This window comes from Siniperca chuatsi, linkage group LG16 (assembly GCF_020085105.1).
Source record: "Siniperca chuatsi isolate FFG_IHB_CAS linkage group LG16, ASM2008510v1, whole genome shotgun sequence".
NCBI lineage: Eukaryota > Metazoa > Chordata > Actinopteri > Centrarchiformes > Sinipercidae > Siniperca > Siniperca chuatsi.
This window is the reverse complement of record NC_058057.1, coordinates 8,059,026-8,075,176: the sequence shown is the minus strand read 5'-3', so window position 1 is coordinate 8,075,176 and position 16,151 is coordinate 8,059,026. Positions and strand designations below refer to the sequence as shown.

The 16,151-nt window shown below is 39.4% G+C and overlaps 1 long non-coding RNA gene across 1 annotated transcript in view; it reads right to left on the bottom strand.

Annotated features, from left to right (window-relative positions):
• LOC122863346 overlaps positions 1-13,802 on the bottom strand; it is a 43,804-nt gene extending 30,002 nt beyond the window's left edge. Inside the window, exons 1-2 of the long non-coding RNA XR_006374990.1 lie at positions 10,396-13,802; positions 5,119-5,516 (exon numbers count right to left, since the gene is read on the bottom strand). This is a non-coding gene — a long non-coding RNA (uncharacterized LOC122863346). The remainder of the gene's footprint in view (positions 1-5,118; positions 5,517-10,395) is intronic.
• Positions 13,803-16,151: the final 2,349 nt, after the last annotated feature.

Here is a 16,151-nt window from a genome sequence, read left to right as displayed (position 1 = left end):
ATTCTTTCAGCAGTAGAAGATTAATTCAGCAGCAGTGCACAAAAAATGCAGCCTTAACATTCTTTGGGTCTTGGTACAATGGCTGCATGTGTTTGTCCTAGCCCCAGCCTCATGCATTTTCCAAGTGCATTGATGTGTATGTCCTGTTGCCTGCCTAAGATGACAGAGATGGCACAGTGCCCGAAGACCCTGCTCTGCATTCCAATGCCCATTAATTGAGTACCTGCCCGTCATCTCGTCCCTGATTGATGACATAATTAGAGATGGGCCTGTTTGATGGAGATGCCTGGCAAACTCCTCTGTCTGTTGGCCTTTGTGTGGATGTGAGGCCCAGGTCCCTGGAGCTTTGGTCTGTCGCTAACCTTGCCTCAGCACAAGGAGGAGTATGCCTTCATGTGCCTGTGTGTGTGTGTGTGTACATGTGTGGCTAGCGCTCCCCGGTCCTGCTCTCCCTAACAATGAGCACAGCTTCAAGCTTGGGGAAGCTGATTAAATTAAAGTGCCTCACAGGCAATCATGTCAAGGTCAAAGAGATGCTGTGCAAACTGCTTTTGGCACCAACTTTCCTCGGTGTGCGGAGACGCTTATCAGCAGATGTGTGTGGTTTAGGCTCAGGAGTGGCTGAACAGTCATGGAACATGGAAAATTGAATTGTCACTGTTGATTTTGATGCTTGCATATCAGGGAGAAAATGAAGTTTCAACAATAGCACAATATGAGGTCCTGGTCTGTGCTTTGTATGACAAAGATCCCAAGCAGCCTGAGAATATTGGATTGCTGTCTGCTTGTCTCCGTCACTGAGATTCAGTGAAATATGTTTTTTTTTCATTTTAGCAGAAATTCTTTTGATTACCATCTCAGCTTAGTATATGATATATAGTATATCATATCATTTACTATATGTATATAATGAATGCAGATATACAGGGCACAAGGGGTCGCTGAATGGTTTAATGAGTATAAAATGATGCGTATCATATGCTGTGGCCTTCACAGTCACCAGAGCTCAACCCAATTAAACACCTATGTGACATCAACGTGCCAGACAACGCTCTCCAACCTCATCATCAAAACACTAAATGAGGGAACATCTTTTGGAAGAATGATGTTTTATCCCTTCAGTAGAGTTTCAGAGACTATTTGGATGCAAGTAGGATTTTTCATTTAAAAGACTGTTAAATGTAAGTAAAAACCAATCTCTTAAAATTCATACAAATTAAAGCTTTAATCCATACGATTTTAATGAAAGCAAACCCCATTTTTCATACTATTCATTGTTGGCATTATTTCATAAATAGCCAATGAGTTTTCATTCTTAGTGGCGGGGTCCGCCATTCCCACGCTGGATTCAAATTACCTGCCTACACACGAGGGATTTACAGTAAAATGATGCATGCGTGTAATTTTTGTAAATGGATCTCGCTGATGTCTGCCTCACTGTTTACTATTACTGAGTGAAGTCACTTGAGTCATTTTTTCAGACTTGACAAAGCTCCTTCCAGAGCCACAGAAGTGATTTTCATGTGTATAATCAGTGCCCCTTTAAGGATAATAATTTACAAGTACAGTAATGGTTTGCATAAGTGTTTTGCAATCATCACTCCTTTTAGTACAAGTACTAAATTGAATGTGATCGCCTGTGTGTAGTCAAGATGTGGGAATTGATTTTCAGTATCTAAAAGGTCCAACAACTGTTTAGTCAGTTTTACGAGCAAAACCTCCTTGGTTAAAACTACTCACAATGATGAGAAGTATTCCAAACAATTCCATGAAAAGGTTAGACCAAAAAGTACCAATCAGGGAAATAATTCCCAAGGTAATGAATATTTCTCACAGAACAGAAAGGTCAATCAGAAAAATGGAAATAATACAGCACAGCTGTATATCTGCCTGGAGGAGGCCATCCTTACAAATTGAGTGTCTGTTTGAGAAGGGCACTAGTAAGGGAGGCCATCAAAAGGTCCGAGGCATCTTGGAAGGAGACTGTGCATATAACAACTGTTGCCCGGGGTCTTCACCAGTTGCAGCTTTTAGAGTAGCAAAGTGAAAAGTACTGTTTAAAAAAATTCTCATGACAGAAAGTTTTATCCGTTGTCCGATGAGGCATCGGATGATAGCATAGTGATACTACATACTGGATGGCTTGTGAAAGAAAAGATCAATTGAATTTAGCAAAATACAGAGAAGTCATGGCTGCAAGTGTGCAAGAGAACTTCTGAGAAGATAAACAAAAAGCCACAGCCACACACAGGGTGTCCTAGAAAGGGGTCTTAGAAAGTATTAAAAGTTGATAAATCAATTTAGCTACAATGAAGGCCCTTTAAAAGTCTTAAACGCATTTTCCGAGGTTAAATTTGTCCGCTCCTCTGCATGTTTGACTGAGGGCAGGGCTCAGCTCCTACACACACAGCGGACAGCAGAGCAGAGAGGCCGCGGTGGAGACAGTGAACCAGGTAAGGTGAAGGTAACGTTGTACTTGAGTTGACAACAACTCAAGAAAAAAGTAGAAAAAGCGATTTTTCCACCTGTTTTGTCCCTAGTTGTTGTTGTTACAACCACAGCGCGCTTGTTAAGCTAATAGCTAATTGTTACGAACAAGTGACAATGAAATGAAAGCTATCTGTATGTAGCCTAACTGTGTTTGCCATGAATCTTAAAATTTGGCAACTTCTTGTAAACGTAGCTGCTGGGTGAGCGGGCAGCCCCCCCTCCACACCAGCCCCTCCTCTCTCTTCAAGCTGTACCTGCAGCCAGGCAGTGAATCACAGCAGCAGCAGAGGGAGGAGTTCAGAGGACAGGAGGAAGGACTGATACTGAACAATGTCTGTATTCTTCATTCTTTCTAAACTTCACTCAGTATTTTGATGTCAGGAATATTAGGCTTTTTATTTTACTGACATGTTAGATACTGACATATTACTGACATATTATTATTATTATTGTATATAGTGACTGCGCTGTTGTGAACTTTACAACTGTTGCTGCTCTAGAAACAATCTTTAGTTATATTTAAAATATAAATCAATTCTAATCCTGTTCTGAATTGATTTTTTTTTAAATAAAAGATACTTAAAAACCCAATTTTTTAGTAATGAAAAAGAACCTGTAAAAGTATTGATAATGAACCGGGCCAATAAGAGTATGGATAAGAAGAAGATACAATCCAAAGATACCCACCCCTACAGCTGGTTATGGATTCACCCTGACTTTGGGAGGATGAGCAATCGCAGTTCAAATCCCTCCACTATAAGCCTTGTTTAACCAATGTTATTTTGTGATTATTATTTTTATGGCACACTCTGTGCAATCACTCACAGAAATGTGAAGGATAACTTCAGGACATCACACTTCCTTCATCAGTGAGCACATTTGTTTCACTTTTGTTCTTGCTGTGTAATGTGAAAAATAAAACCTGTGTGATTCTTTAATAAATGTTGTAATAACGGTCTAAAATTATGGGAAAATGCATAGTTTTTAGTCAAATAACATCAATTGTGCAAATTACCACAATTTTGCCAATCACATGCCTGATTGTTGATATTACTCTTTATAATAAACCTTGCATTGGGTTAGTCACTCATTTTGTTCAACTCGAATTGGCGATGAGGTCTTAAAATGTATGGAAAGGGTCTTAAAAGGTATTAAATTTAACTTCAGGATTCCTGCATATAACGTCCACACATGAAAAGTTTCAAAACAACAAAGTTGCTGTTCTGAAGTAGCCAAGCCAGACCTCAATCAAATCCAGAATTTGTGGCTGGACATGAGACACACTGTTCATTTGTGTACCTCATGCAGCTTGACAGAGCCTGAGCAGCTTGGCAAAGGAAATGGGGGAAATCTGCAGTGTCCAGACATGCAAACTGAGACAGACCTATCCACGCATACTCAAGTCTGCAGCTGCTGCCAAAAGGTGCCTCTACTTAATATTGACTAGAAGTGGGTGAATTATGCAATCAATTGTTTTGTGTTTTGTCCTTGGTCTTAATTTAGATCAATTTGTAGAGATTTCTTTTCACTTTGAGTTTTTTTTTCCATCAAAAAAATCTTAATTACACCAAATGTGAGTCAATACTGGAAACAGGGGCAGGGCAAGAGGGGTGGCCAAGGGTGGCATTGACCTCCCTCTGGTGACCCCCGAGGTAGATAACTAATTAGAATCATGGATGGATTACTGAACAACCCTACCAGGTAAAGGGGCCCCTGGACCAGAGCCTCTGTATGAAGTGATTTTTCTCATTGGAAAGTTAACAAACATCTACAAAGAAACACAAAACGACCACAGAAAGACACAAAAAAACTACAAAGAGACACAAAATGACCACAGAAAGACACAAAAAACTACAAAGAGACACAAAATGACCACAGAAAGACACAAAAAAAACTACAAAGAGACACAAAATGACCACAACGATGCAAAATGACTACCAAGAGACAGTTTGTAGTCGTTTCGTACCTCTTTCAGTCTGGGTGTCTTGCTCCTATATAGGAGGAGTGTGGGGGGGCTTTTATATATCTGTGTCCAGGGGCCTGTTGTCTCATAATCTGTCCACGGTTGTAGGGTACTTTAAGTTATTTGTTTGGCATTCATTTATTACACTGAATAAACAATGTAACTATTGTATACTATTAGTAATGTACAGCTTATTATTTCCAAGAACCAGGGCTTTAAATGTGAGTCGTAATACATTTTTTCGCATTTTCTTTAAAATTGTAACCCCCACTCAAAAGCTTCTAAAAGTGTCCCTGATTGTAAAACAATTAAACACATAAAACACAGTACAGTGCATTTGAGAAGTGTGGAATTCCTTCCACTTCAGCAATAACACTTTACCAACTTAATGTCACTTTAATAACAAGCCATTCCTCAGCTGCTCGGCACTTTCACAGAATAATTGAAGTGCTAAATCGCTGGAGTACAGTTTGTTTACTTTGTTCACAGACAAACAACATCACCAAGTGTTAGACTTAACAGATGAGTGAGAAAAGGAGAGACAGTGGTGAGCCCAACAAAAGAATAAAGCATTGACGGAGGATGGAGCTGAATGAGTGATATCCAATCAGCAGCTGCTTATATTCCTCAGTGGTTTTCAGGGATGTCTGTGGCTAATGACTCACCATTGGAGTGCCTCCACGTCCCATGGAGAGATTCAGATCTGCAGGCCAAGCTTGAGCGCTATCAGATGGTTGTGTCTGAACACCAGTGGCGTCTGCAGCATATGCTTAATTGGCAGTTTGAGCCTCTGCTCTGCTGTCTGTGTTCCAAGTCATTAACATGTAATGTGCACTCCGGACCCGGGGCTCATAAGAACCATTCCTACCCGCCATAACATTTAAACAGCTTTGAGCCACACTTTCCCCAGCTGTGAGACAAAGGGCCTCTGCTTTTTGTCTCGGGTGGACTCCTCTCCAGTCTCGCTGTGTGAACTGTCACCACCTCGCCACAGTGCCCCGTTTGTCGCCGCTTTCTCGTGGGATCTCGCTCCCGTTCAGGCCGCGGCTGTTTTTTGTCTCCGCTACTCACAGCGAGTGAGGGAGAAAGAGAGAGGGGGGGGAGCAGGATAGTGAGAGTTGTTAACAGCTTGTTAAACATGTCTGTTTAATTCAACACCACTCTTACCCCTCTGCTGATCTCAGAAGCAACGTTCATCTTCTCTAATGCTAATGCACTCTGCTTTTATCGTCCAGATATAGAGAAATCAATTCATAATGTCTCCTTTTCCCGTGCTCTCAGTGAATGTGTGAGCCTCTAATGAGCTCCCAATTTAGACTGAAATGTTTGTTTGGGACTGCAACAATTTATTCCTTCTAAAAGGAAGTAGTACAGGTTCAGCGAGAATACATGAAACTGGAAATGGGAGTTCAAGAGAATGACACAGGCACTTGAATTTTCAACAAGTCACAAAGTCTCGAAAACAAGAGTTTTATGTTGTTAGCAGGTAGTTAGAGAGTAGTGCAAACAGCATTACATTTCCTGTTTATTTCTTGCAGCCAAGGTCCTGTAATGAAAACACTTACTGTATCTACCACACACACACATACACATGCTCCTGTTTGTGTGGATTCTATTAAAATCATATGAAGAGTTTAGAGCTCATTAGAAACTATTGCAAACTCCGGGAGCAAGAAAACAACAACTACATGACAGTAACCGAACAAAGCTAATCTGTAATTACCATTCAGAAACACACGACTTCTGCAGTGCAATTAGTGTATAGTGAAAAATAATATGCCACATTGCATCTCTCCATCTCTACAAATGTATCTAAATTAAGCTAAAACACATTTCTTCTTTTATCATTAAACAAACAGCAAAAATACGTTCAAGTTGAAGCATACCTTCCACTCGGAAAGTGGAAGGTAGTTAGCCTGGCTTGCTCATGTAAGGAATGATTCCCACTCTACATTACTTTTCTAACTAGCGTTAGCTGTCTCACTTTCGTGAATCCAGCTGTAGCAAATTACCAGACTGTCAGAAATGCACAGGAACGAGTGGAATCCTGTAACTGGAGGGCCTGCAACATGGAGTAGCTAACGTACAGAGTAACTGAAACGTGCTCAAATCAGAGATCAGACAAAGCAATATGAAGGTATTATTGTAGCAAAACAACTGAGCACCTGTGACAGTGGAATCTGTAGCTGTAGAAAACAGTCACACGCGTGTATCAGTAAATTTGAAGTCACAGAGAGAATTGCTTTAGGAGTTGCAAACTTGTAGATTTTTTTTTCTCTGCCACAAACACAACAGTTACACCTTCTTAAATTCTTGATTGCATGTGAACAAATCCTATGCTACGAATCACAAATTAAGAAACTCATCCGCTCACAGTTTTGCTACGGTTGCTGTGGTGAATATGGTGCAAAACACATTCACACACCCGCATCAAAAAATTTAAAATCATGGACAAAATTTGCACATCCGCAAATCAGTATGTGAATTCGTGCAATGAGAGTTGCACACCTGTAGATATTTTTCTAGCACAAACACAAGTCAATAACTACAACTGCTTGAATCCGCTTCTAAGAGCCTCAGATGCTGTTTGTTCGCTCACAAATGACACAAACCTCTGCGGCCTCTCACTTTTGCACCACATATCTCAGTGAAATGTTGAGCAAAAGTGATTTGTGTACCTGTAAAGCCAGGAGCGGGCACTGTTCAGAGATCACAGAACCCTTTTGGCCAATCAAAGGAGCTCCTTTGAGCGCCTTTTCTCAATTACCAAGGATTTATATACTTACTTCTTAGCAAAAATGTATTCTAATTTCAGTCTGACTATAAAAGAGTGTACATCAAAAGCTAATTTCCAGTGTTACATCAGCGGCAGATGTTTGCCAGGCAACAAAAAAAAATCTTTCCATCACAAATGGGAGAAGATGTTTTGCTCCTAAAAGCCTGGTTCTGAGCCTGCAGTATCACAGACTTTCACTAAGGAGGGCATTTATTTATGACTTCAGCCCAAAGAATGCAGCTGTGAACAAGGAGTTCATGACTCAAGGAGACTTTGTGACTCAGGACAGTCCTCACTCTGTTCTTATATTACAGTTGCAGGATTTCTCATATCATTACATGAATGCAAGGCCAAAGAGCTTCTGAAACAATGGAACAATGTTGAAACTTGAGCCAACAGCACGCCTGAACCTACATCACCTGCACTGTAAAAATGAAAAACTCAAAATTTCATGGCAACAAACTTCGATACAATTTTAGATTAGACAATTTAACTTAATTTCTTTTTGTCCAACTTAGAACTTTTGCTCATTATTTAATGTATATATCATTGGCACAACTTTGATTTTTCACATAATTTACTCTAGTAGCTCAGATTGTTCATTGTACACACTTCACACTTCAATTTGTCACTAGTATCAAGTATCTAGCGTCAAGTCTGATCACTCATTTGCTGTGTTGCTATCAGACACATTTAATAAACCAAGATCAGTGCTAGATATGACCCCTATGGCTTCAATTAATTACATAGAAGGAGTGCGGGGGTGGTCGAAGTGGATACCTCAAACAGCAGCCTCCGGGTCTGAAAAGTGAAGCCAAGTGCGGAAGTGCCTTAAACCTGCATTCTTTCTAATTGCCAGCAGGGGACGACTCCACTGGTTGCAAAAAGAAGTCCGATTGTATGAAATTCAATGAGAAAATGACCCTAAGTCTCGCTTGATTTATTACCTCAGTAAACACTTTCCTAACGAGTTTATGGTCTCAATTGCTAGTTTCAAGTCTTCTTCAATACAGCAATGAATTCTTACTCAAATACAATGTATGCTAAGAAGTTCATGCTAATTTGCTAACAATGTTTCTAAGTAATTTAATCTGATGAGTAACAGTAGGTGAACAGTCAGCTGGACATTCAGTCAACTAATTTCAAGTTACAAGACTTGACTGCTTGTAAGTTCTGAAATTGAGAACTAGATGATTTGATGAAGTTGAACTAACTACAAACTGACAAAATGATCTAATTACACTTACAGTTAATGATAAAAGAAGTGTTGATTTGACATAATTAATAACATTTTACAGTGTAGAGGAGTCTGGTAGAAAGTAAATGTCAACTCCAAGCTGGTTTTCCTGCATTCCACAACTAAAATTATTATTTTTTTCTTTAAAGGCCCAGTTTGTCGGATTTACTGGCATCTAGTGGTGAAATTGCAGTTTGCAACCATGTGAATACCGCTCGCCTCACCCTCCCCTTCCAAGCATGTAGGAGAAACTACGGTGACTGCGAACGGTCCTGTCTAGAGCCAGTGTTTGGTTTGTTCGTTCTGGGCTACTGTAGAAACATTATTGGATTTTTTTTTTCTCGAAAAAAGGAGCACAAACCTGATTAGCCCTGTGAGTAATACACCTTTTTACATCCCTACAGACCTTTAGCGATGTCAATAAATCTCCCTGGGCCGAGGCCTTGTACAGTCTGAACTTGTATCTAACATGAAAATAAAAAAAGAGTTTCCTCCTGGTCACCTCCAGAAAGCCTTGAGCCTTTTGCCTTCCCTATTCATCACCGTCTTCATTCATTACGTGCCTTACCAGACGGTGAGTCTCACTCTAGGTCACAGCTGCTCTGTCCCACCTGGAAGTGTGACTCCTCTGACCCACTGGCCCAACATATGGAGGCGCTACCATGCTCCATGTGGTCCAGGGGAGAAAGTTAAACTATAATCTGGCCAGATACTGGGGAATTTGCACTAAGTTTCCCTGACAGGTGGTGTTTTAATTATTGAAAATGCTCGGTTCATATTTAGTTTAGCCATGAATGACTTTTTCATCAAGAACAACAAGTTGCAGCCAGAGCCGTACATTTATTGCAAATGTAAAGTAATGTTAAGCAGGTCTGCCTTTCTCCCCACTGCGATGTGAAGTGCATTCATAATCACCTTTTCTATTAAGCATCTCATCCAGCTCGCCCTTCTACAACATTAATACTGTATATTTTTGAAAATTCAAGTAGCTGTTGGTGAAAGCACAAGTAATTTCAATCAAGGCAACCAGACATAAAGGAAGTGTTGTTTATATCTGTACCAATTATTTCTCTGTACTGTCGTGTTTGGAGAAATCACCTTCCCCATGATAACAGCCTCTCTAAGGCACCCAACACCATAATATATGCTAGACGGAGAAATCACCAATTAGCATATAAATATGCACAAGTTTCACTCTGCGTAGCTTCATGTATTAACAACTAAATATGAATTTTATACCAAAGAAAAATGTGTCATAGACAGTGAAGACATATACATTGTTAGCTTGAAAAACAAGGGAAAGTGCCCGGACAACTTGATATTTTATGCAACTAATGAACTGAGTCTGCTCAGCCACAGTGCCACTCAGTTGTGGTTGCAGATAATTAAGACCTATTTAGGCAGCTTTTTAAAAACAGATGAGGGAAATTATGCGATATCATATAAATATATCTGTGCAACAGAAACAACAGTTTCATTAGTGCACTTTGTAATGATCTGCTCTGTGGTCTTTCTGGATATCTCTGACTTAGCTCATAGCACCAAGCATGTCATGCACCAGGTACATTTATGATGAGGGAATTACATAATGCGTATTTAAAGCTGACCATATGGATACCCATTTAGAGCAGTAGCTTTTAAGGGAACCACTGCATTTCTTGTAAACCAGATTGTTTTTATTGTATAATGTTAAAGCTATCATGCTACACTCCAGTGGAATGCAACTAGGTACATTTAATCAAGCACTGTACTTAAAGCGGCTATAATTGTATCATGTAATGTATCAGATGACAGTCTGAAAACAATGTGACAGTGTGAAAGGGGTCGCTCGTAGTGACGAACCTACAGAGAATTATCACCTGAATCTGCAGCTCCCCTCGACTTTACGGATTTATACTGAGCTCCAGGTCATTGTTTAGCCTCCCTCACCTTTACTGTGTTGATTCACTCTCACCGCTCTCATAGCAGGGTCTTGGGCCGCAGCAGGCAGCCATTTTCAGCAAAAAAAAACCCTCTAAAAACCCACTATACACTACTTGCTTAGCACCAAACAACAGACAGACACAGTTAGCACAGTCAATTTAATTTAGAATTGACGATGGATTGAATCAATCTGCAATGCTACGGCTGCACAATTTACTGGGGTCGGGCAGAACAGATCATGCTACAGACAGAGCTCAGAAGTGCAGTGAAGCTTATAGAGTGACTACCCAACAGTATATAAAGTAGTTAAAATTAGCTCCACCTCGACCAATTAGAGCAGTAAAATGCTTCTTACACATTAATGCATCAGTATTAATTATTAACAATCCAATAATAGATAATGATATATAACACAACAGCCATTTTCCCGCATAACCAGTACTTTTACCAGATTTTTTTTAAGCACATTTAGCTGATAATACTTTTACTGTACTATACTGTAGTTTTACTTAAGAAAGATTCTGAAAGCTGGACATTGTGGTATTACTTATTTGACTTAACCTCTTCGACTCCACCCCTCCCTACCATGGACCCATTTTTGTCTTTTTTAGGGGGGGACAGGGAATCTTTAGGGGGAGACAGCAGGTCAACAGTCTATGCCACATAAGAAGTATAGATCATCTGAAAGCTGGGAACCTGAAGATTAATTTGAGATCCAGTGCAGCACTGTGTGTCATATTTTTCTAGTCATAAATCAGTAATGAACATTGTGTTTTGGTTAGGCGCCTATTCAAATTTTGTGTATAAGGGCTTTATTATGATAGAAGTTTATTATGGCCATTCGCATGCTCAATTATGCCTTATAAGTTGCAGCAGTTTTTTGGGATGATACCATTTGTTACACAATTTTTGACCACTTGAGAATTGATAAATATGACAAAATCATGCTGTGATTTGGTATCAAAAACATTTGACATTTGGTGATTTCTGTAAGAATTGCAGTTGCATTTGCAATTTTGATGGCGAGCACTTCTGTTCTGGAAATTGCTCAGAAACCCCACTTATTGTCAATATACCTAGGGAAGCCATACATCCTCTGAATGCCCATGGTCTCTAGTTTGCGGTTGTAAAGTTTCATGAGGCTGTGATTATCCTAGAGGTCACAATAGGTCATTTTATACAGTGAGGTCAAGTTTCAAAAAATGGTCTCACTACAATGAAATGGCTGCTATGGGACTAACATCATCACACATGAATACAATTGGGCTCGTTGAATCCACAAGAGTCTCAGAATCCCAGTCATGCCCAATTCCAATACTGTTTAGGGACCCCACTATGTAGAAATATTCAAATACACCATTTTTAGAATAAATAACACGAAAATAACACATTTATATTGCATGCAAAAAACTGCATGCGATTAGCATAAAGTGGGCCTGTTAAGGGAGACTCGTAGGTACCCATAGAATGCATTTTCATTCAGATATCTTGAGGTGAGAGGCCAAGGGACTCCTTTGAAAATGGCCATTAATTTAGCTAACTTTGTTTAGCCCCCTTCCTGACAAGCTAGCATAACATGGTACCAATGGATGCTTTAGGGCATCTAGTTTCATATGATACTGTGTTGTTCACTCTAGCTTTAAAACTGAGCTCGCTACAGCCTCTGAAAGACAGTAATGTTGGCCAAAGAAATAGGCGTCCCAGTGGAGTTTAAGTTGAGTAAAAGATGTAAAAACTTCTTCCACCACTGCTACGCTCGCTACTATCTCACCTCCCCGCAGGCTGTTACTCAGTACACTGCAGGGAGTGGAGTGTGATGGTAACACAACTTCTGCAGCTTCATTCACACATAGACTTTTTAAAACACTAATCCAAAGCATTTGTTGGCAGAATGATAACTGTATGTACCTCCACAGTCTCTTTAAAACATTTAAAATACAGAAATAGGGAGTGGACCCAATACAAATGTACAATCTAATGCAATCCAAGACAATAGCAATGCGAGAAATGCTACCTTTGTAAAGCAAGGGAGGTGCTGATTTAATTGTATGGTCATAGGTAGTGGTGGTGTATTTGACTGCAATATTTTTAAAAGGTGCGCTGATTTGTTATTTTTTTTAACCATAACCCTAAATTTCAGGAATTTCAGTGTATTCTACACTTTAGAATACAATTGAATCTGTTGCCTCAAAAATGAGCAAATAATTGAATCAATGCCTCCTAGGACACAGTGTCAACACAAACTGACCATTGCAAGCTTCACAATGTTAGTATTTGTTGCAGGACTCTGTTAGCGGGTTGCATCATACTGTATACAGCAGTTGCTTTTATTGTGTCGACACCTGTAAATGCCTTCCAGGCCTGAGAGGAGTTCAGGCAGTCAGACAGCAGTCTTCAGTGTACAGCTCATTTTGCCACCAATTACGACTCCATACAGCTGGCGAGTCACTTTTCAGAAATTGTAAAAGAGAAGAAAACAGTTTATATTGTGACACTTGTCAGGCCTCACATGGTAATCTTCAACTCAGTAATCTAGAATTGGGAGGACACATTTAATTTGCATCTCAAAACAGTTCTCTGATTGATGATTGCTTGAAATATCCCCTGTGTTCAATGTTTAAATGCTGTCTGAGGAATTCCTATAGAGTCTGCGCTGTGTTTTGGTCTCTTTCAACTCACAACATCAAATTTTAATGACTAGCATCAAATAGAGTAAGCACCTTCAGGAAACAGCAAAGCTCACGAAAAGAGAAAACTTGCAAGGCTATCTTCGCTTTCACCATCACACAGGAATAAATGCAAATGCCTGTTTCGACCAATTTTTCCGATTCATTTAGTTTTTATGCCTCTGCGCCGGCGACAGACGGAGGCATTATGTTTTCGGGTTGTGCGTCTGTCCCTCCCATTCTCGTGAACGCGATACCTCAGGAACACCTTGAGGGAATTTCTTCAAATTTGACACAAACGTCTACTTGGACACAAGGATGAACTGATTAGAATTTGGTTCTTAAAGGTCAAAGGTCAAGGTCACTGTGACCTCACAAAACATGTTTTTGGCCATAACTCAAGAATTGATGACCGTATTTTACAGTTGGTTGTACAATGGATTGGTGACACTTTTGACTTAAAGGTCACTGTGACCTCATAATGACCGTGACAAACATGTTTTTGGCCATAACTCAAGAATTGATGCGGCAATTATGACAAAATTTCACACAGATGTTTAATGGGATCAACGATGAAGTGGTGACATTTTTTTTTACCCAAAAGGTCAAAGGTCAACTTCACTGTGACATCATAATGACCTGGATTTTTTGGCCGTTATTCAATACCATTACTCAGGAACAGGAGGGGAGATTGTGACCATATTTCACAGTTGGTCGGACACTGAATAGGTGACACTTTTGACTCAAAGGTCATTGTGACCTCAAAATAGGTTTTTAGTCATAATTTAAGAATAATTGGGCGATTCCAGATGGCACACACATGTTGACTGGGACGACACAATGTGTAAACAATAACTAGCACAGTACGGGCTTTCCTCCATTTCGTCCATTCTGCCTTTCACTTCCTGCCTCATTCTGAATTTCGAGCATCATCGGAATCACGTGACTGCGAACAACGTATTGGAGCGCGCCTAGCTAATCGTGAGCCTGTGACTGAGTGAGTTTCACCTACAGCTCACATCTAAAAATGCCAGGAGAAAACAAAAGCACCACATTTTATACTATATAACTTCTATTTAGCCAACAAATACACTTTATGCCTTTCATTCAATTCCTTCGCAGTATTCCCTACATATATTATGTGAGTCTGGACAGACATGGATGTAAACTGCAACCTGACTGGTGGTGGGGTGGAAATTCTAGTTTCATATAACTTCAAAGTACAGCAAGATGATCCTAAATTGATTTAGTCTGGTTTTACTTAATGTTCATGACATTCACTGTTAGCAGCAAATGGGCAGAAATCCAATGACCCAACCTGACACATATTAGCCTGAAGTACTGTGAAATAGGCAAAGGTCTCACCTGCACTCACTCTTTAATTAAAGGCTACTGAGGGCAGTGAAAGATGGGAATAACAACAGAGCACAGCTTTAAACCAGCCAGTTCAATGTTAAGTCTACCAGATGTAGATGTTTGTAAAACCTGGAATAAGATTCCTTTAAATTACATCCCTTAATGACTTTTCCTCCATATAAAGGCTGATTAGAAGATGCTTAAATGAGGATCACAAAGTGAAGCTGTTAGAGAGCTTGTACTAAGCAGAAAATTGAATGTTCTTTTGGCAGTGAAAGATTTAAAAACAGCTACTCAGAGCTAACACCTGTTCAGTGAACAATTCAAAGGCAAAAGATCCAAATTTCATTAGTTCCTGCCATATGGACTATGACAAACACAACCGCTTTCTTTTAAATGAATCACAACGTTCACAAATGTTAGGGCACAAATTGTGCTAACAAACACTGCTGTGGTGCTCTTTTTCAGTGTTATGACAATTAACTTAGTGGCCTGGAGCCGACTCTTATTTCAAATTTAGCCTAGTTATAATTTAAGTGTTTACTCAGTGAAGATTTACACATGTTTTACTATTAGGCAATATTATTGTATTTTTATTACTGTTACATTAATGTGTACATAGCATTTTGTAGTTGGTTGAAGTGTGGCTAACATCAGAATCAGAATCAGAAATACTTTATTGATGCCTGAGGGGAAACTCTTTTGTTACAGCAGCTTGCCTTTACGTCAGTGCACAGAACTACTAGCAAAAAATATAATACACTATAATACAGGTCAGAAAATAAATTAAGTACCAAGTGGGTTTACTGGTTGATGATAATAATACGGTATAAGGTAATAGTGCATGAACTGTCAAGTTAAGTGTAGCTTATTAAAGTTCTAATGAGACAGAGGATATTGCACAGCAGTAATAGAGGTATGAGCAATATCAATATCAATAAATAGGGAATTTTAAACTAAAATATTGCACAGGAGTATTACACAGAATATTGCACAATTATGTCAAGTATTGCAGAGAAGTAATGATCAATGTCCAGTTTAATGACTTAGGCTCATACAGACTACCCTTAGAGGGAGGAGTTAAAATCATTTTACTGTTGGGTGGTTTAATCTCTCCCAATGCATCATATTTTAGTTCATCCTACAATTTGTATGTAAAATTTTAATGTGTAAAGTGACAACTATAGCTGTCATGGAGTCCCACGTTTCCCACTAGATTGTAGTGGAGTAAGTAAATGTAGCATAAAAAGAAAATACTCAAGTAAAGTACAAGTCCCTCCGATCTGTACTTAAGTGCAATACTTGCATAAATGTACTTAATTACTTTCCACCACTGGTTGCTACTGTAGATTTACACCTACAGCTGCCAGGTGGAACTGCTGCGTAAATAACTGAATGAACTGACAAAACTAACGTTAGCTTGCTAATATGACACATTTACATTGAAGTGTAAGGGAGGTGTGGAATATGCTCGACACATTTGACCTTGACCTTTAATAAAATGCTGCTTAACTATGATGTAAACCGGGAAGATTTTAAATTACATTTCACAAAAACGACCTAATAACCTCAGCTAGGTTAGCTTAATCCAACATTTCCCGTTCTTTCTTTAATGCATGAATACTAACTGTGAAACGCATATTTCTCCATGTATGCATTTATGAATAAAACACAAGTTATACCTACATTTACAGGACTGGCAGGTAAGTTAAATATATCGTTTCCCAACCAAAAACTGCA